The sequence below is a fragment of the Pseudophryne corroboree genome, chromosome 1, assembly GCF_028390025.1.
Source record: "Pseudophryne corroboree isolate aPseCor3 chromosome 1, aPseCor3.hap2, whole genome shotgun sequence".
Classification (NCBI taxonomy): Eukaryota; Metazoa; Chordata; class Amphibia; order Anura; family Myobatrachidae; genus Pseudophryne; species Pseudophryne corroboree.
Window position 1 is genome coordinate 139,667,337 of NC_086444.1, and position 10,891 is coordinate 139,678,227.

The 10,891-nt window shown below is 44.5% G+C and overlaps 1 long non-coding RNA gene across 2 annotated transcripts in view; it reads right to left on the reverse strand.

Annotated features, from left to right (window-relative positions):
* LOC134989547 (uncharacterized) overlaps positions 1-8,814 on the reverse strand; it is a 132,026-nt gene extending 123,212 nt beyond the window's left edge. The window contains exon 1 of one of the 2 annotated variants that reach the window (XR_010194993.1): positions 8,707-8,814. This is a non-coding gene — a long non-coding RNA (uncharacterized LOC134989547). Of the gene's footprint in view, positions 1-8,327; positions 8,612-8,706 lie in introns of those variants that run through there. The other variant, XR_010195349.1, reaches the window with a different exon arrangement.
* Between the last annotated feature and the right edge of the window lie 2,077 nt (positions 8,815-10,891).

The following is a 10,891-nucleotide window of genomic DNA, read 5'->3' on the forward strand; positions in this document are numbered from 1 at the left end:
GCCCTAATTAGATAGCTCATTATCACATATCTTCCAGTGAATTATATAAGGATTACCTGTGACATTCTGTAAAGTGAGCATTACAAAGGGTACTCTGAAGTCTACTCCATCTGCATTTGTGTGTGAGTGGTAGAATTCATGGTAGTAGGTCCTCGCAGACATTTCCAATGGAATAGTCTTTATATATTTAATGCAAAAACAATTAGATGAAACTGACAACATAAGCCTGTTATATTTATTATTGTGTATAATTAGCACTCATTATCTGCATCAGCCCAAGCTTATTTATTTAGTCTAGATAAGTGTTTCAAAATTCCATTCCTCACACACCCTGACAGCTCATGTGTTAAGGATTTCTAACCGTGGCAACAGGTAGAATAATGACTGAGCGGCCAGGTAAAGCAGGTCACCCTTAAGCTGGGTACACACTGGAGCGACAGGGATTCATTCCGACATCGGAGCGAATTACCGTCAGCCCGGATTGCCCGTACACTGGGGCGACTTTAATGAAAGACAGAACGATCATGTTCCGTCCTTCATTAGCATACTACAGGATGCTAGTGATATTGGCCCTCATTCCGAGTTGATCGCTCGCTAGCTACTTTTTGCAGCCGTGCAAACGCATAGTCGGCGCCCACGGGGGAGTGTATTTTCACTTTGCAAGTGTGTGATCGCATGTGCAGCCGAGCGGTACAGAAAAGTTTTTGCAGTTTCTGAGTAGGTCTGAACTTACTTAGCCCTTGCGATCACTTCAGCCTGTCCGGTCCCGGAATTGACGTCAGACACCTGACCAGCAAACGCCTGGACACGCCTGCATTTTCCCTACCACTCCCAGAAAACGCCCTCTTCCTGTCAATCTCCTTGCGATTGGCTGTGTGAATGGATTCTTCGCTAGAAGCATTGCACAGCAACGATGCTGTTTGTACCCGTACGACGCGCGTGTGCATTGCAGTGAATGCGCAGTTTTGCCATTTTTTTAACTGATCGCTGCGCTGCGAAAATCGGCAGCGAGAGATCAACTCAAAATGACCCCCTAAGTCAGGTTTGATGGGCCGCACACGGCATGAATCCATTTGTTAAAAACTCAAGTCAACTTTTTCATGTGTCTACCATTTTCATGTCATCATTTTGCTTGTGTCGACTTTTTTTTATCACGCTGACCTTGTGCAAGTTGACCTTTTATACCGTCAACCTAATGAACCATGGCCCTCATTCCGAGTTGATCGCTCGCTGCCGTTTTTCGCAGCGTAGCGATCAGGCTAAAATTCGGCTGTTCTGCGCGAAGTACTTTCACACAAAACTATGCAGTTTTACACAAGCTCGAGCGACGCTTTTCAGTTGCTCGAGTGTTCGTAGTGTGATTGACAGGAAGTGGGTGTTTCTGGGCGGCAACTCTGCGTTTTCAGGAAGTGTGCTGAAAAACGCAGGCGTGCCTGATAAAAACGCAGGAGTGGCTGGGGAAACGGGGGAGTGGCTGGCCGAACGCAGGGCATGTTTGTGACGTCAAACCAGGAACTAAACATTCTGCAGTCATTGCAAGGTAGGAGTAAGTATCGAGCCACTACTTTTAGTAGCAGTTCTGCTAACCTTTCGGTCGCACTTCTGCTAAGCTAAGATACACTCCCACAGGGCGGCGGCCTAGCGTGTGCATTGCTGCTAAAAGCAGCTAGCGAGCAATCAACTCGGAATGAGGGCCAGTACCCCGCAGATAGAAGGTTAGGGAATGGTAAAAAATTTATAGTTCTGACCACGAGTGAAAGTACTGTAATAACAAAAGCAAAGGATCATACAGTCACAAGTTCCTAGTAGATAAATTGATCTGTTCTGCTAAGATTGACACAACCAAAAACAAGGGCGCAGAGCCTGACACATTTACGGTTCTTACCGGTGATCACCACAAGGAGTTATGGGCTTAGCTGCAACCAGGGATGGACTGTGGGCTGAAATCAACCCTGGTATGTGCGTGCACGCATGTCAAAGGCATGCCGGTGCACATTCCAAGGGCGTGCGCGCCATGAACGGGGGTATGCGGGCACTAAAGGTGGGGGCATGCCGCGAGTCGGGGGGGGGGCTGGACACGCAGCATGCCCTCATTTCCATGGAGATGGACAGAGGCATGCGACAGGCACACAGGGGCGTGCCGGGAGTCAGGGGGCATGGACTTATGGCATGTCTCAATTTCTATGTAGATGGAAGAAAAGGTGGGGGAGCGACCAGACCAGAGAGCCGGAGGCAGTACTGCGCGTGGCTTTCCCAGCTATCTGTGTGACAGGACCGGCCCACTGGCCCATCTGGCATTTGCCAGAAGTGCTAGATGGGCAATTCTGCCCTGGCTGCAACCAAGGGCACCGACAGCTGTGCTGGGCCCAGGTGATCTGTGGGGACTGGCCAATGCAGGGAGGTGTGGATGGTCCCCCTTGTTTAAATATATTTAAAAATTACGTTTCTGTGTGTCTGCACACCAGTGAGGTGCTGTGAAGTGAGGCAGGCGAGGCAGAGCCTTTCCTGTCATACTAACGTATAAGCCAGAATATATTAGAAATATCTTTATATTATTCTAATAACTTTTATAGTCAAAACTCTGAAGTAAAAGGTCTATGGCAGGTGAGGCTTATCTTTTCTGAACATCACTTCCAGCAGTATATACTGCTACACCTGTGACTAATGCTCACATGTACACATATATTGTGTGTAAATCTGGCTCTGGTACTAGCCAGTGCTTCCTGAGCCATTTACTTCACCGCATGACCCTGTTGCATGCGATGGATGGGGGGGCGTCGGGTGAGCAGCAGGGGATGACGGGTGCGATTGCTACCCCCCCCCTCCCCCCCCCGCACGTCAAGCAGGGAGAGAGAGGACACTACTGCAGCTGCCTCTCTCCCCAGCGCAGCACACAGCAGCATGTGTGCTGCACTGGGGAGCGAGCTGCCTCTGCAGCAGTGTCCTCTCTCTCACGTCTCTATGCCTCTCCAACAAGCCCCGGGCCCGGTTAAAGAGTACCCACCCACCCCTCGGGTACCACTGGCTGCTACTGGCACGCAGGTAGTAAATCCATGAGTTGACTGCTACCGTGGCAAGTTGGAGAGTGATTGTATAGCAGTGTTTAGTACATGAAGCTGATGCAACTGAGCTAAGAAGATAATGTAGAGAGTAGTGGTTTACAAACCAAGGTGGCATGCACAGGAACACGATCAGAGGTGATGGATGTATCTAGGAGCGGGGTAATACAGGTATATCTACTAGAAGTAGTGGCACAGGAATGCTGGAGGCTCAGTGAAAAGTCTAAAACTGGGTAAACACTATTTGATCTATCATCCAATATATTATTGTAAAGCATTCCCGATATTGATTCATCGGGCAGCATCACAGTCTCCATAGAAACCTAGGTGGCAATGGAGGGATGGCAGTGGCAGCAGAGATTGGTGTTCCCTCTGTCTTACACTGGAAGGGGGGAGGGGGGGAGGTTCTAACGGGATGTGGTGCAGGTGAGTCTGTGTTTATACCACATATACCCCTAATCCCCAACAATTTTCCTTTTCAATTCTACTGTAGTGCCTGCAGTTTCCTGTAAGCATCTGCTTTGCTATGACGAGCAACAAGTCGTAGGGGCAAATGCTCAGAGTTATACGCATAGATCTCAGGACCAGCTGTTTCTCCCATGGGCAGCTTTACATGGCTTGCTCATGCGTTAGTAGCCCCAAGCATCTTTTCATGTTAATCCCTAAAGGAAAAAATGCTAATATTGCTTACAAAGAAATGTATTGATCAATGTGTACAATATAAAATATACATCATAATATTAGATGGCACTACTGTCTTTGTAAAATTAGTTCCGCTCAGTGGCGGATTTAGCGGGGGGCGATCAGGGCGAACGCCCCCCCTACATATACCGGCAGCGGGATGGAGGCCGGGTCCCGCTGCGGTATTGGGAACGGGTTGGAGAGCGGTGCAGCACGGCGGGGGACGAGGAGAGAGAGGAGCGTCCTGACGCGCGTACAGTGACCTCTGATCTGAGCACGCCCCCTCCTTCCTGTACGCGCGTCAGGGCGCTCTCTCTCTGTCTTCGTCCTCTGCCTCGCTGCACCGCTCGGAACCCGTTCCCAATATCGCGGCGGGACCCGGCCTCCATCAATGATTAGGTGTGTGTGTGTGTGTGTGTTGTGTGTGTGTGTCCCATTTCTCCCCCCTCCTCTCTTCTCCCAGCATTGTGTCCCTGCATTCTGTTGCCTCATTCAGTGTGCTATAATGTGCACTTCGGCTCATACAATGTGCTATAAAGTTAATTTTGGCTCATACAGTGTGCTATATTGTGCACTTCGGCTCATACAGTGTGCTATAACATTGGCTCATACAGTGTGCTATAACGTTGGCTCATACAGTGTGCTATAAAGTGAATTTTGGCTCATACAGTGTGCTATAAAGTGAATTTTGGCTCATACAGTGTGCTATAAAGTGAATTTTGGCTCATACAGTGTGCTATAAAGTGAATTTTGGCTCATACAGTGTGCTATAACATTGGCTCATACAGTGTGCTATAACGTTGGCTCATACAGTGTGCTATAAAGTGAATTTGGCTCATACAGTGTGCTATAAAGTGAATTTTGGCTCATACAGTGTGCTATAAAGTGAATTTTGGCTCATACAGTGTGCTATAATGTGCACTTCGGCTCATACAGTGTGCTATAACGTTGGCTCATACAGTGTGCTATAAAGTGAATTTTGGCTCATACAGTGTGCTATAAAGTGAATTTTGGCTCATACAGTGTGCTATAACGTTGGCTCATACAGTGTGCTATAAAGTGAATTTTGGCTCATACAGTGTGCTATAACGTTGGCTCATACAGTGTGCTATAATGTGAATTTCAGCTCATACAGTGTGCTTCAATGTTGAATTTCTTTGTAAGAATATCCTTATGTCTATCCCATGCATGTTTAAATTGCCCTACTGTCTTATCCTCTACCACCCCTGATGGAAGGAATGGCGGTTCGCCAGTCTGTATCACCAGTGCGCAGGGTTCTCTCCACTAACTGGCAACATTTTATTAGTAATGGCAACAATAGGAAATTTTAGAAGCGAACGGGAAGGGCATTACTAAGTGGGAGGGGCTATGATTAGGGGGAGGAGTCATAATTCTTAAACCGCCCCCCCTAAAAGTTAAGTCTAGATCTGCCACTGGTTCCGCTGAGCAATAACAGACACCCACGCATGTGAAGATGAGGACAAAAGCTAGTTATATCTAAAATTATGTGGGTTTTTTTCCTTTGCTGGAAAACCCCATTCTATCAGAACTTTATAAAACAAAATAAAACTATGACTGCCATGTCTGTGTAAATCCTCACTATAAAGCATAATGGAATATGCTGGCTCTATATAAATAAATGTTAATAGATGCATGTTACTGTTATATATATATATATATATATATATATATATATATATTCTTTTATTTGTATATTCCTCTTTTTTTTTATTCACTTAATTACCATTCATTTACTCTTCTGCTATTTAAAATTATACACAGTTGCTTTGTTAACAGATAACATTTGTACATATTTTTCTTGCATTTAGGCTATTATCACAGCATATATGCTTAGCGCTGGGATTTAGAATAGGGCCTGACGTACTGTGTACCCTGCACAGAAAAAAAGACGCATCTGGCAGATGCTACCGTCCCATTAAGAAGCCTTCATTAGTGATATAGTAGACCAACTAAGAGAGTGAATTCTTCCTTAATGAAGTAATAATGTAGTCATCGGCATTTCATGTGAGCCAGCTAGCAGCACAATGAGACTCAAAAGAAGGGCTAGAAAACAAAACTTAGAACAGAAATTAGGAAGCTATTTTACTGGAATGTTCTTGTTAATTTCTGTGAATCCTAATTATTTCCCGACAAGACCTGAGTAACACTAGATTGCAAGCTGTGAAGGGTGAGACATCTTTACAATTGTATTATGAATAATAAGGGTTTGATTCTGAGACAGACCTATCTCTTTCATGGATGCAAATAGCAAATCTTACCATGCAGCGCAAGTGCACAGAAGTGACTTTATGCATTATTGCAACACAATGCAATTACACGGTACTGTTCTGTCTTGTGGTAGTGGAGAGCTAGCAGGGATGGACTGGGGCTCTTAGACAGCCAAGACACCTAACTGTGGGCACCACAAGGGGCCGTGGTCAATACTCATGAGGCATGCCATGAGGCACGGGGCGCAGACTCCATCTCTCTGTATGCTGGGAGGCCAAGCAGAGTGCTGATAGGCATAGCTGCTCAGCCAACCCCAATCTCTATGTGTGCCATGCAGCTGGACTGGCCCATCAGGCATTTGCCAGAAGTGCCAAATGGCCCATCCGGCCATGGTAGCTAATGTCCCATGCTATTCTGAGTGGTGAGTACGGAGGAGGGAAGACTATTTCAGGTGGATCCCTTGCAGCTAGCATGGGCAGCCGCACGAACCAATACTAATGATGACCATTGCTGCTGTAGATGGAACAATAGTGGGTGGATCAGCTTGGCGTTTGAAACCACACAACCCTCGCTTTAGCTGTACAGTAACTGGCATTAGTATCAGGCTCCGCAGTTTCCGCAGCATCATGCAAACACAGACACTTTGGGCGGGATGTAATGGCGCCCAAGTTCAGCGGCTGTGCTTGATGCCGGGTGAACACGGACTTTAAAAAAAAAAAAATGTCCGAATTCAGAAGGCATTACATCCCGCCCTTTGCGTCCAAGTCAGAATCCGCAGATTCTTGCTCTTTTGATATAAGTTGTACAGTGCTGTACCAATATTATTATTTTTTTTGCTTTTCACTTTGAATGGACACAGCTGATTGGAGAATCATTACCTCTAAGTGTATCCTAACTCTGAGTAGGGGGTTGGGACTAAACTCCTGGTACTTATGGGGCTTATCAACAACTTAAAATTAATAGACTGAGCCATGCCCTTTTTTTAAAGACCCATTGGAATTAAATGCGTTCTACTTGTCATGTAGGGGGCACACAAGGGGCACGTGATATTTGGTGTCACATTCGGTTTATACGAGCCAATTAAAAAGCAATTAAGCTTTTTCAAACAGCAAGAATACATGATGGTTACTTTATCTTATGTGTACTCAAATCTAAGGTGAGTAGCAAAGGAGAAAGCTTCCTATCCTACAATGGAGATATTTTAAGTCAAGGTCATCGTATGTGGCAGAGGGTTCCCTGTGGCCACAATTCCTCCAGAATCCTTAGATTGTAAACTCATTTTGGTAGATCCATCTTTACCCTGTTTCTTGTTACTGTATGCAATGTATTTGTCATGTGATATCCTCAATCTACAGCGCTGAGTAATAGGTCAGCTCTTTATAAACAAATACTACTACAACACTCTACTGAGATTATTCCCAGTTTAGCACCATCTGTCACAGAACCTTTAAGCTGTCTCTTTAATTAAGGTGGAGATTTAACTGCATGATGTCTCCCTCAACCCCTCATTAATCCTCCTAATGGAAGGGTCAAAATCTTTTTCACACTTGTGTTTGTGTATTTTTTAGGATTACAAAGATAGGTAGGTAATCATATTGCATAAGAAGGAAGTCATGTCTATATGTAAGGGGAACAAAGACAGAAAGATCACACCGAGCTTCAGAGGTAGGCAAGTGAGAGAAAGAAATGTCCAATCTTTGAGGAGCTTGTATGTAGAACCTAATGCTTAGTGAGTGCTCTGTTGCTGGATGGAGGAAACAGGAAGAATTCTCAGTGAGGGCAGCAGCAAATTAGACTCCACCTTGAGGCCGGGATTTAAAGAGCTTGGAGTTAATACCAGAAGGGAAATTTAGTTTAAACGGAGATAAGAGGGGGTTGGTAGAAAAGAGGCTGAATATATTCAAGCACGTTACCACATTTTCATGAAAGATTCCATGCCTCCATAATAATCCATGCCTGCCATTCTGCCTCAGCGATGATTCACTGTGCACCGAATATAGCATTACATTTAACCATGATTCTAGGTCATTCCAGCTTACTGTGCCTTTGTACAGAACTGTGTATCAAACCCCACTCAGGGATCATATCACCCCCCCAGGGTCCATCTGTCCTGTCTCCCTAAAATCAGCTTTCCTATCTTAAACATCCCCAGCTACTGGAATTCTCAGCCTGTGTAACAGGTACATGACCTCAATCTCGTGACCGTATCCACTCTCACTGTTAATGTTTGTCCTTGTTATAGAGCCTCTATCCTTTCTAGTCCATCTTAACAGCAGTATTTCAAATATTGAAACTGGAAATTACATTCATAAAATAGCACTAAATGTTGTTGAGAATTTTAGTAAAACGTCCACTCACGTTGCTCCTCAATCTCCCCTTGGAAATAGGTATATAGGCTTCCATGTCTGTGTCTGTTGGTTGTCGCCCATCCGTGACTTTTTGCAGACGCCGCTATAAAGTTCTTCCCTGGTGTACATCCATATGCCCGAATGCACAAGGACTGAGACACGCCCATAAGAGGGACTATCTAAGCCACCTCCCTGTCACTGCCAAAGAATGCCGCTAGATTTTTAACACATTTCTGAAACCATGCGTCTCCAATGTGCCTCAATCGCAACGCTGATTCTGTGCACACACTCTTTGGATGTGGTACAATGCAACATACTGTACAATACATCCGGAAAGTATTCACAGTGCTTCACTATTTATTCCATTTTGGAATAAGGCTATTTCTTACCTCAAAATTCTACACAATTCCTTTGACTTCATGCTTTTTTTGTGCTCAGACATGCACTGTCAAGTGTGGGACCTTGTATAGACAGGTGTGTGCCTTTCCAAATCATGTCCAATCAACTGAATTTACCACAGGTGGACTCCAATTAAGCTGTAGGAACAGCTCAAGGATGATCAGTGGAAACAGGATGCACCTGAGCTCAATTTTGAGCTTCACGGCAAAGGCTGTGAATACTTATGTACATGTGATTTCTTAGTTTTTTATTTTTAATAAATTTACAAAAATCTCAAAAAAACTTTATTCACGTTGTCATTATGGTGTACTGTGTGTAGAATTTGAGGGAAAAATTAATTTATTCCATTTTGGAATAAGGCTGTAACATAACAAAATGTGGAAAAAATGAAGCACTGTGAATACTTTCCGGCTGCACTGTATATGCACGGGGATAAAGAAAAAAATCATTCCACTGCGCCTGACATCAGCAATGTGATCAGGCCCATAGTAGTAGATCATGATAGGATCTAGATAAATTGTCACCCCCATGGTTGGTTCCCCTAGTCAGGCCCCCATTAATGGTAGGGATATAATAACTAGTGGTGGTAAATTTATTGTTTTTTTATTGAATTGTTATACGGCCATTCTGGGTTGTATAATGGTAGGAGTTGATTAGTACCATGTCAGATACACTACACCCAGTCTGTGATAACAGGGCCTTGTTACAACAGGGTCAATTGTTGTAGGGACTTTTTTTTATATAACAGGGCCAGTTGTTGTAGGGACTTTTGTTATAACAGGGAAATTTGTTGAGACTTTTTGATGTTGTTCAGTAAATAGGCTCAAGTGGGTGGCATACCATAGAAGAGTAGTCTCAGGTGAGTGGGTTGTATGTTGTCATCCTATAGACCTGTGAAGAATGCAGAGAAGCTACAATCAAGGTGACAAGGATATCGCAGTGAGCGCAATGCTTGTTTGTCTGTGGTCCCAATCCCTTTCCCTTCCATGGATGATTCCAATCAGTTGGTACTCGTAGCTAAATCTGAGGCCAAAAGCAGTGTCGGCCTGGGGCTTGTTGGGTCCACCGGGGAAATGCAGTGGTAGGGGCCCATGTTAGGGGTGTGGCCAGTCTGCAGAGGGTGTGTGGCCTGCCACCTCATTGGTTTGACTAACCATTAGAGAGTGCAACGTTTTGGGCCCCTTCATAAATATATACAGTAAATTCAGCTGCTACATGCATGATAATGTATCAGATTAATAACAGATTAATAACAGCAATGCAGTACAGGTTGAGTATCCCTTATCCAAAATGCTTGGGACCAGAGGTATTTCGGATATCGGATTTTTCCGTATTTTGGAATAATTGCATACCATAATGAGATATCATGGCAATGGGACCTAAATCTAAGCACAGAATGCATTTATGTTTTATATGCACCTTATACACACAGCCTGAAGGTAATTTTAGCCAATATTTTTTATAACTTTGTGCATTAAACAAAGTGTGTCTACATTCACACAATTCATTTATGTTTCATATACACCTTATATACACAGTCTGAAGGTCTTTTAATGCAATATTTTTAATAACTGTGTGTATTAAACAAAGTTTGTGTACATTGAGCCATCAGAAAACAAAAGTTTCACTATCTCACTCTCGCTCAAAAAAGTCCGTATTTCGGAATATTCCGTATTTCGGATATTTGGATATGGGATACTCAACCTGTATAAGGTAACATATGTATAATGTATAATTCAAGTGCACAGTCTGGAACCTGATCCTTAGAGCAGGAAGTGGGCCCCCAGGCAGTGGGGCCCACCTGTGGTTTCCCCTGTACCCCTGTGGGCCAGTCCAAGCCTGGCCAAAAGTGCCAATGAGGACCTTCATCTGATCCCAGGGGTAGTCCGGAGTTCGGGATCTTCCTCATCATAATGTAGATGTGTCCAACCTGTGTTTCAGGACTGTCACCACATTGGCGGCCTAAAGGTGACAGCGGTTGGAGCACGGAAAGCACCTGACCAAACCTGCACAGCAGCAGGCCCAATCACCTACCTTTCAATTCAATGGGGCTACTGCAGAGTGGGAACTACACCAAATTGTGTAGCGCATTGTGTGTGACTCCTGTCTGCACATGCCAAGTAAGCGAGCGTGCACATATGCCGGAATGCAGATTTGAATCCATTTTGCACGTAT